The sequence below is a fragment of the Lynx canadensis genome, chromosome B3 (assembly GCF_007474595.2).
Source record: "Lynx canadensis isolate LIC74 chromosome B3, mLynCan4.pri.v2, whole genome shotgun sequence".
In the NCBI taxonomy this organism is placed as follows: domain Eukaryota; kingdom Metazoa; phylum Chordata; class Mammalia; order Carnivora; family Felidae; genus Lynx; species Lynx canadensis.
Genome location: NC_044308.2, coordinates 8,505,918 through 8,517,331, shown reverse-complemented (window position 1 = coordinate 8,517,331; position 11,414 = coordinate 8,505,918).

The window sequence follows — 11,414 nt, the reverse complement described above, 5'->3', positions numbered from 1 at the left end:
GGTGCTCAATGGATACTGAATGGATAGATGAACCAAAGTGTTTACATGTTTTAATTGTCATTTATTTCCCTCTCCTCCTCTCTGCAAAATTATAATGGACTCTACTTCCTCCTTTGCCATAAGCTGCTAGCCTCATGCTACCGTCACTCTGTGGAACTTCTTTCAGCAGGGATAGTACACTGTGCCAAATTCATTTCCCCCTTTTAACTCCTCGGTATACTTTCCTCTTCGTATTTAGTACCTCTGCTCATGTCTTCCTCTACTTTCAGACTCTCCTATCCCTTGATTTTCTCCCATACTTCTCTTTTCTTTCCTCTCGTTCTTCTTTTTTTTAATTTTTTTTAATGTTTATTTATTTTTGAGACAGAGAGAGACAGAGCATGAACAGGGGAGGGGCAGAGAGACAGGGAGACACAGAATCAGAAGCAGGCTCCAGGCTCTGAGCCATCAGCCCAGAGTCCGACGCGGGGCTTGAACTCACCGACCGTGAGATCATGACCTGAGGTGAAGTCGGACGCTTAACCGACTGAGCCACCCAGGTGCCCCTCCTCCCGTTCTTCTAAAGTCTGAGTATTCACTAGTATTGCTCATTTGCTCTTATTTGATTTTTAAAATAAAAAATATCTATATTTAAGGCATACAACATGATTTGATATGCATATACGTAGTGAAATAATCACTGTAGTCAAGCTAATTAACATATCATCTGCTCACATAGATTTCAGGTGCTATCACACACACACACACACACACACACACACACACAGAAATCATTTTCTCTTCTTTATCTGCTGGTGTCTCAAGGAGTTCCTTAGCTGTCCTTTTCCTTTTTTTCCTGCCTATTCTTCTGGGGTGCTCACATCAAAATCCACTACTTAGACTATGATCTCTGTGCTTAAAAATATTCCTTCCAAGAAGTAAGTGTAGGCGGGAAAAAATGTTATGTAAGGACTGAGTCCTGGGGGCTCCAACTTATAATGGGCTGAGAGGTAAGGAGAAATTACCAAAGTAGAGTGAGAATTTGTGGCCAGGGCTTTGGAGGAAAATCAGGTGATTGTAGCATCCTAGGAGCCAAGAGAAAGAAGTGTTTCAAGGAGAAACATTAGATGGTCAGTTGGGTAGAGTGGTGCCAGTGGATCAGCATTTCCAACCACAGATAATAGTATGTTAGTAAGGTGACCCTATTACAAGTAGTAATAGCATTTTTGTTTCCCTTGTTATATTTTTTAATGCATAGGTACATAGATCGATAGACAGATGGATAAACAGGATTGGATAAAGTTGGTTTGAATATAGGTTCTGCTTCCTATGAACATAGCATGGTGGCAAAAACTTGAACTCTGAAGTCAGGTCACCTGAGTTTAACTCTGGCTCTTTTTATTAGCATATGGTTTTATTTTTTTTTTAAGTTTATTCAGAGAGAGAGATAGAATGCACAAGTGGGAGCAGGGGAAGGGCAGATAGAAAGGGAGAGAGAGAATCCCAAGCAGGCTCCATGTTGTCAGTGCGGAGCCCGATGCGGGGCTTGAGCTCACGAGCCATGAGATCATGACCTGAGCCAAAATCAACAGTCGGATGCTTAACCAACTAAGCCACCCAGGGTCCACATCATATAGTTTAATTTTAGGTGAGTTATTTACATTAAGTCTCAATTTCCTTAGCCACACAATGGGAATAATAATAGTACCTCATTCATAAGGTTGCTCAGGGGATTAGATGTTAAAGTGTATTTAAAGAGCTTAGAATAGTGCCATACGGTAAGCACTCAGTGCCTATTTTTCTGTGAATTTCCCCACTTGTTGAATATGCATTATAAAGGTTCCAGACTCAGAGTTACTGTGAAAATCAAACTAGATTGTCCATGTAAAGGGTTCTGTGCATGGTAAGCTCTCTATACATGTTGACTGAAATACTATTAAATGTGTTCATCATTTGATTTGAATGAAATGATCCAACCATTCAGTTTATCCTTCAGTTGAACACTGCTAGTGGTTATGGGGAGGCAAGCATTACACAGCTTTAAATTGTTTTATTCTGAGTCATATATTGTTTAATTTACACTCATAACATGCTGCTGGTTGAAGACAGGAAGCATAAGGAGCACTGATGTGCATGCATTTTCAATGGATCTTTAAGATGCATTTATCTGATCAAAATTCTCCTAGAGCATGTCAAGGTGTCTCTAGTGCTTTCAAAACCAATGTTAAAAAGAGAAAATTTAGTGCTGATTATATCCAATTGGATATTCATTTTGGGGGAATAAACACTATCCTCACAAACAACGTGTTAGATGAGAAGTGTTTGCAAATAGAATACTGAAACCATCTCTCTTATGTCATATTTTGGAAACAAAGTAAAAAATAAATAAACAAAATATTTTCTAAGTATGAAATGCCATAATTCTGCACATTAGATCTGAAAAGCAATGTTTAATTTCATGGTGTAATTTCAATCTGAAATTAAGTATTAAATAATTCATGTCAGTTATTAAATGGAAAAGTAAAATTTGTCTATATGGTTTGTGAATTTTCTCAAAGGTATGATAAATTAACTTCCTATTATAATGTATCATACTTCACTGCCCAAATATAAAATATTGCTTTTACTTCAATCCACTTTTTACCCTCACAATAACAGATTGCAAAATATTTTGGAAAATCTTGAGAATTTTATAAAACTGTAAATGATTATGAAATGAATTCATTAAGAAAGAAAGGCTGAGCAAAGACTTTCTTAATCAATAATCATAGAGGCAGAACTTAGATTCTTAGGCCTGGGCTGTTAATTTAGGGTGGGGGTGGGGAGTTAGAATATAAACCTTTTGAGTTTGATTATCGTTCTCATTTATGATAATCACTGCTTATGATAATCATTGCTAATTCCCTCCCTTCACCCCAAGCTATCTCCTGGAGAACATCCTCTTCAGAAAATCCTTAAGTTTGTTCTGTAAAACTTTTTGAACATGCTATTAATCATAATTTATTAAGACTCATAATTTATTCTACAATAAAAGGTCATAAAAACTTCAACATATGGTCCCATAGGCAGTTAACACTCATGCCACCCATCCACCACAGATAGCATCCCAAAACCAGACTTTTCTCCTTATAATATGAACACATCTCATTGTTCCAAAACTTTCTGGTATATTTTATTATAATCTGTCTTTGAGGATTTCATGCAATGAGAATATTCATTAGAAGCATCCCAACAAGCCCGAATTCAAATCCAGGCACTTGTACTAATTTGTTGTGAGACATTAGAAAAATCTACTTAGTTTACTTGACTTTTCTTAACCTCAGTTAGTTGATTTGTAAAATTATATATTTTCCTATGGAGAGGGAAAAAAGGGGATAAGAGTAAAAAATGTAGTCAAGGGGATAAATGAGTAGACACAAAATACAGGGAGCTTCCATGCACCAGTGATGACAATAGGGCATGAACCAAGGACTATGACTAACTCAACCTTCTCTCCATATGTTGTAAATCTCTGTGTGTCCATCTCTCTGTCTTTACTAGCTACCTGCTAAAGCCTAGCAGGACACTTCACATGCTAGGTACCTAACATATAGAAGTTCATTTTTCTCCCTCCCTACTCCATATTTCTTTTCACAACACCATATCACCTTTATATCTGTGCACAACACCATAAGCAGGAGCAAGATCCACTCCCACCAGTGAATTGAAAATTTGAAATAGGGGCACCTGAGTGGTTCAGTCAGTTAAGTGTCTGATTCTTGATTTTGGTTTAGGTCATCATCTCATGGCTCGTGAGATCAAGCCCCCATGTTGAGCTCTGTGCTGATGGCACTGCAGAGCCTGCTTGGGATTCTCTCCCTCCCTCTCTCTCTCTGTCTGCCCCCCTCCTCCATGCACATGCCTTCCCACTCCCTCTCAAAATAAACAAACTTAAAAAAAGACAAATGAAAATAAAAATAAATAAAGATACACAGTAAGTTATTTTTTTTCTCAGTGGTGAGGTGGGAATGACTCCCACTTATTCATTTAGAATCATCTCCAGAAGTATTACTTTCCAGCCAAGCAAGGAGGAAATAATACATTTACATGAAAGCACATAGTTCTGTTCTCCTTTTCTACCTGTTCTGCATAGACCAATCATTAAACAAAGTGCACTTAGACACACATACCCACACCCCCATACTCCACACCCTCATAAGCTCTAAACATGATTCACTGTAGGAATGTAACATGCCTTCTCCAGTACTTTTTTCCATAATTTGGAAAAAGGGATGAAAATGAAATGGATGGAACTTATAAGAACCTCATTAAAGAAAAGAAGTCCCCAGAATTCAATGAAAATCTCTTTTCTGGACTTTCTGTTTAAAATTTTGGGGTAGCATTGAATCAGGACCATGGTGAACTTCTTCCATGACAAAAACTACCAGGAAGGATATTGGTGAGATCCTCTGGAAATTTTTCTGGAAATAGAAGTCTGAATTGAGGTGTTTTTTTTTTAATGGAGATGAATAGCTAGATATGTTTGAAGGGCCATCTTTGATTAGACCATGAATGACTCTTTCTTTGGAAATTGAAGTTGGAGGAGGAGGTGACTAAATGTAGATGGAAGGCATAGGCCATGATTCCTTGAGCCACTCAGCTTCAAAAATTTGACCTTCCATTCAATTTTTCCTCTGTCTTCATTCTCCTTTCCCAGTTAATACCTCCATATTTCCAGTTTTCCTTCTTAATATTTTCCATGCTAATCCTTTTAGTGGCAAGGGCACTAACACACATAGACTGGTATGGACTGAATTGTGTTCCCCCATCCCAAATTCATATATTGAAGTCATAACCCCCAATGTGATTGTATTTGGAGATGGGACCTTTAAGGAAGTTATTAAGGTTAAATGAGGTAATTGGGGTAGAGTCCTGATCTGATAGGATTGGTGTTCTTCTAAAAAGGAACACCAGAGAAGTTGCTCTCTTTCCATGTACAAGCACTTAGGAAAGGCCATGTGAGAATACAATGAAAAGGCAGCTGTCTGCAAACCAGAAAGGGAGCCCTCACCAGAAGGGGAGTCCTGTTGGACCTTGATCTTGAACTTTCAGACCTCTAGAACTGTGAGAAAATATATTTCTGTTATTTAAGCCATCTGGTCTATGATATTCATTATGGAAGTTGGAGCTAAGGCATAGACAAATTACAATATTCCAGAATTAAGTCTATTATATATTGTGCCAGATTTGAATAAATCTTAAAAAAAAAGGCTTATGGATGAGGTTTTATTACAGATGAGGACTTGAATTTTCTAAGAGGTTAAATTCTTTTCTCCAAGCACTCAGAGCTAAAGGTGAGAGACCTAGGATTTGAGCCCTGCTCTATTTTAATAGTGTGCTTCTTCCACACTAGTGCCAACATTATTACCCAGGGCCAGACCCTCCTTGTTTCGGACCCCTGTGTATCCCTAAAGATATCCAGCACTCTTGTTAATTTTCTAAACTCATCAAGCCCTAGGGCATACATTTTACTTGGCTTTCACTACTCCAGCTCATTTGGTTCACCTCTAAGAGTTGGTTAGCCAAGCCCCAAATCCTTAACCTGTCTTTGAAGATATGTTCAAAATCTGAGCCCGCTTAATTAAAAAGTGTTACTGCTTTTAAACTCATACATCCACTCCCCAATTCACCAGACTATACCAAGAATATGCCACATTCAACCTTGTCTTTATGATCTTATCTATGGCATTCCCTTTCCTGGAAAACCTACCTTTCCTGTCTATATACACAAACTCTCTTTATCATCTGAGGCTAAACTCATTTCAACAATTTGTATACAAGTTTTCATATGTTAATCTGTATTGATCCCCTGCTTGAAACTCTTCCAGTTTTAAGGTTTTATTTTTGTTTGATTTTGTGTGTGTGTGCGTGTGTGTTTGTGTGTGTGTGTTGCAATGTATTACTTTTTTGCTATTTGCTCATAGATTCTTACATAGTGTCCCACTAAAATGGCATTGGATAAGAATGTAAAGTAATCCCCCCTCACTTACCCATGGTTTTGCTTCCCATGGTTTCAGTTACCCTCAGTCAACCTCAGTGTGAAAGCAGATGATCCTCCTTCTGATGCATAATCAGAAATTAAGTAGTAGCCTAATGATAGGAGTTTATTTATTTATTTTGAGGTAGCAGGAGGGCAGAGAGAGAGGGGGGGGGAAGGGAGAGAGAATCCCAAGCAGGCTCCACACTGTCTGCACAGAGCCCAATGCGGGGCTTGATCCCACAAACTGTGAGATCATGACCTGGGCTGAAACCAAGAGTCAAATGCTTAACTGACTGAGGCACCCAGGCACCCTTCATCACATAGGCATTTTATCATCTCACATCATCATAAGAAAAAAGGTGAGTACAACACAATGAGATATTTTGAGAGAGAGAATACATTCACATAACTTTTATTATAGTATATTATTATAATTCTTCTTTTTTGCTATTGTTGTTAATCTCTTACTGTGCCTAATTTTTAAATATACCTTATCATAGGTATATACGTGTAGGGGAAAAAAGAGTGTTTGGCACTATCCATGGTTTCAGAATCCACTGGGGATCCCCTGCAGATAAGGGGGGACTACTATACCGTATTATTCTTCTTTAGTGTATTTCATTGCTAAGCCCAATGCTTCAAAGACAAAAAGGGACTCAAAAAATGGTAGATCAGTTTATTGGATTCATGATGGTGGTACTTCCATATGCTCAAAGAAACAAAGAATATCCAATACAGTCTCATCTTTGCTTACCACTAGTACTGGCAAGGGATTATGAATGGACTAGCTGTTGAATGCATAGGAAAACAGCATGGTGTGATGGAAGCCATATAGACTGAGCTTGAATCTTACCTTCATCCACCTCCTCCACACAGGAAGTTACTTGACTTTCTCAGGCACGGTTTCCCTATGTAAAGCTCCCATTATAGAACCTGGCTCATTTGACATAATACACAGTATCCTTTCCTGATAAAAACTCTCAAGAAAGTAGGGATAGAAGGAACATATCTTAGCATAATAAAGGCTGTATATGGGAGACCCACAGGTAATATCATCCTCAATGGGGAAAAACTGAGAGCTTTCTCCCTAAGGTCAGGAACACAACAGGGATGTCCACTCTCACAACTGTTGTTCAACATATTACTGGAAGTGCTAGTCTCAGCAATAAGATGACAAAATGATTAAAAGGCATGCAAGTTGGCAAGGAAGAAGTCAAACTTTCACTCTTCACAGATGACATGATACCCTATGTGGAAAACCTGAAAGACTCCACCAAAAAAAAGTGCTAGAACTTATACAGGAATTCAGCAAAGTCGCAGGATATAAAATCAACCTACAGAAATTGGTTGCATTTCTATACACCAATAATGAGGCAGCAGAGGAATCAATCAATCTCATTTACAATTGCACCAATTGTAGGAATCAATCTCATTTACAATTGCACCAAAACATAAGGTACCTAGGAGTAAAACTAAACAAAGAGGTAAAAGATCTGTGTGCTGAAAACTATAGAATTCTTATGAAAGAAATTGAAGAAGACACAAAAAAATGGAAAAACATTCCATGCTCATAGATTGGCAGAACAAATATTGTTAAAATGTTGATACTACCCAAAGCAATCTACACATTCAATGTAATCCCTATCAAAATAATACCAGCATTCTTCACAGAACAAGAATAAACAATCCTAAGATTTGTATGGAACCAGGAAAAACCCTAAGTAGCCAAAGTAATATTGAAAAAGAAAACCAAAATTGGAGGCATCACAATTCTGGACATCTAGCTGTATTACAAAGCTGTAATCATCAAGAAAATATGGTACGGCTACAAAAACAGACACATAGATCAACGGAACAGAATAGAGAACCCAGAAATGGACCCACAAATATATGGCCAACTAATTTTCAACAAAGCAGGAAAGAATATCTGATGGGAAAGAGACAGTCTCTTCAGCAAATGGTGTTGGAAAAAATGGACAACATGCAGAATGGACTTGGGCCACTTTCTTACACCAAACACAAAAATAAACTCAAAATGGATGGAAGACCTAATGTGAGACAGGAAACCATCAAAATCCTAGAGGAGATTACAGGCAGCAACCTCTTTGACCTTGGCTGTAGCAAGTTCTTACTAAACATGTCTCTGGAGGCAAGGGAAACAAAAGTAAAAATGAACTATTGGGATCTCATGAAGATAAAAAGCTCTGCACAGTGAAGGAAACAACCAACAAAATTAGAAGGCAACTGACAGAATAGGAGAAGATATTTGCAATCACATATCAGATGAAGGGTTAATATCCAAAATCTATAAAGAACTTATCCAACTCAACACCTTAAAAACAAATAATCCTGTGAAGAAATGGGCAGAAGACATGAACAGACACTTTTCCAGAGAAGACATACAAATGGCTAAGAAGCACTTGAAAAAATGTCCAATGTCACTCATTGTCAGGGTAAAAACAAATCAAAACCACAATGAGATACCACCTCACACCTGTCAGAATGGCTAAAATTAACAACTTAAGAAAGAACAGATGTTGGCAAAGATGCAGAGAAAGGGAAACACTTTTGCACTGTTGGTGGAATGCAAACTCGTTCAGCCACTGTGGAAAACAGTATGGAGTTTCCTCAGAAAATTAAAAATAAAACTATGACCCAGCGATTGCGCTAGTAAGTATTTATCCAAAGGATACAAAAATGCTGATTCGAGGGGGCACATGCACCCCAAAAGGAGTCATTCAGAAAAAGACAAATATATGATTTCACTCATATGTGGAACTTAAGAAACAAAACAGATGAACACAGGGGAAGGGAAGGAAAAAATGAGATAAAAACAGAGAGGGAGGCAAACCAAAAGAGATCTTAAACACAGAGAACAAACTGAGGGTTGCTGGAGGGGTGTTGGGTTGGGGGGGGATGGGCTAAATGGGTGATGGGTGTTAAAGAGGGCACTTGTTGAGATGAGCACTGGGTGTTATATGTAAGTGATGAATCACTAAATTCTAATTCTGAAGCCGTTACTACGCTATATGTCAACTAACTTGGATTTAAACAAATAAATTTTAAAAAGAACCTGGCTCACAGTAAATGCTAAAGAATCTGCTAATTGCTATTTGTGGCCATAGGTAATCACCGTATAGAGAACCTAGTTACTCCTTCACCCATACTCTTTCTATGTTGACGCTCCAACTTCTCCCTGCTTCAAAGATGACAGTGATAACTGATTCTAAAACATCGCCAGATTATTGGCCTGGCTTTGAAATGGTGGCAAAAAGAAAAACAAACAAAAAACAAAAACAAACAAAACAACATGGAGGCAGTGTACTTTAGCAAAGGTATTTGTGAATAGAAATATACTGTACAATCACTTTTCATCATACTCATCTTCCCTTACTGAAGCAATGTATTTGCTTAACTGAAAGAGAAAATATGAGACACCCAATCGTACAGATGCATTACAGTGCTTGGAAAGCATACAATTAGACAGAACACCTGGTATCAATGGGTTTCATTTTGGGGTGATGCACCTGATTAGAGAATCCATCATTTCAGTTAGTAACACCTATTACACCTATTTTTAGGAGCGAATTTGGAGGTATGATGTATGAGTGAAGAACTGAAAATAACATCCCATTATTTTTTAAAATAAAGAATGAAGGACTGTGGACCAACGTAGTTCTATTATTTTCAATGGGAGGATAATTTGAGCCAATACTTAGGGCTCTGCTCAGCATTATATTTGGAAAAGTGCAATTTAATTGGTGTGAGACAGCATAGATTCGTGAAAATAAATCATGTCAAACACATTTGATTACTTTTTAACGTGAAATTGCTATTGGAATAGATAGAAGAAGAAACAAGTAAATTCAATACCACTGATTTTTTTTTAAAGCCACCTGGCACCATTTCTTAGTGGTGTTAAGCATAGAGATAAGTTGTTTCAGGTAGGTTTAGGAGCAAATAGTCAAGTGGCAATAGACAATGGAAACTGGGGTTGAAGATCTAGAAAGAAACATAACAGTTCTTTGGAATGACTGGAAAAGCACCAGATGCCAGAAATGGAGTGCTTCAGAGGCAGGCGGATTCGAGGTCACATATTGGCACTGTCAATTACCGGCTGTGTGACAAGTCACAACCTTTCTGAACTTCAGTTTTCTCATCTCTAAACTAAAGATCATAATAGTTGCCTTTCAGGGCTCTTGAGGAGAGCAAACTGGATGGTTCTTACAGAGTGCAGCTTGGGGCCCAGCATAGAGCAGGTATCCATGTGATATATCCCACTTAGTTCCAGACTCCTTATGACCAGATGGCTTCTCCTAATCACATAGGACTTTAGGATATTTGGGGAGAGCACTGCTTCAATATCCAGTCGAGACTCTAGATGATATTAAGGTCCAGGCTCTGCTGTGTCCTTGAGCCCTTGGTATCTTCTGTTTTGAGTATTTTTACCTCTCTGTAAACACCTGTTCAAGAGGTCAGCACTGCAAAGCCCAGCTTAGTTCTTTGGAAACAAGAAACTCGAGAAACTTGAAAATCTTTGCCAGAACCGTAAGATAAAAGCCCCAACAAGATCAATGAAAGGTTTTTAGGAAATGAATTCTGGAGTACTCTACACTCCATGGTGAGATACAGCAAGAAGCCTCACGTGTCCACCCTGTCACTCTCCTGTTAATAATTCCCTGCATAGTTTTTATCCTGTCAGAGGCTTTTCTCATTTACTTCCTTTGTGTGCTTGCTTATTCACTGCCTCCTGTCCCAGGAAGGTAGGGAGACCCTATGAGAATAAGATTTTTTTCCTATCTGGCTTATTTCTTTGTCCCATGAGTTGTAAGCCCTTAGAGTTCCTAGTCCAGTTTCGATGACCCACCAGTCAATCCTGCAGGCTACCCACTTTGAACAGCCTACAAAAAACATGGCTATACTCATTCATGTATATATTGCCTAGGGCTCCTTTCCTCCTGTAGTGGTAGAATATGTGGACTGGTAACCCACCAAGTCTAAATATTTATTGTCTGGGACCTTAGAGGAAAAGATCATCCACACCTGGTTTAGAAGGTAACAATTATGTGATGTTCTCATCATCATCATCATCATCATCATCATCATCATCCACAGTGATAACAACATAGCAGCTCCCAAAATGCCTTCCAGGGATTGGACATTTCAAGTGCTTTTATTTAGTCTCTTACAGCCTTTGCAAGGTGGATCTTATTTCCTCTGTCTTTCAAAAGAGGAAGCTGACACTCATGGAAGTCACTTCTATAAGGACAGGGAGCTCAATCATGCCAGAGCTCAGATTCACCCTCCCTCCCCTCAACCTGACTCCAAAGCCTTTGATCTTTATACTATTCTAAGCTACTAACATTTTTACCATGGACATTTTAAGTGACTGTGAGAAAGTCATTTCAATTCTCAG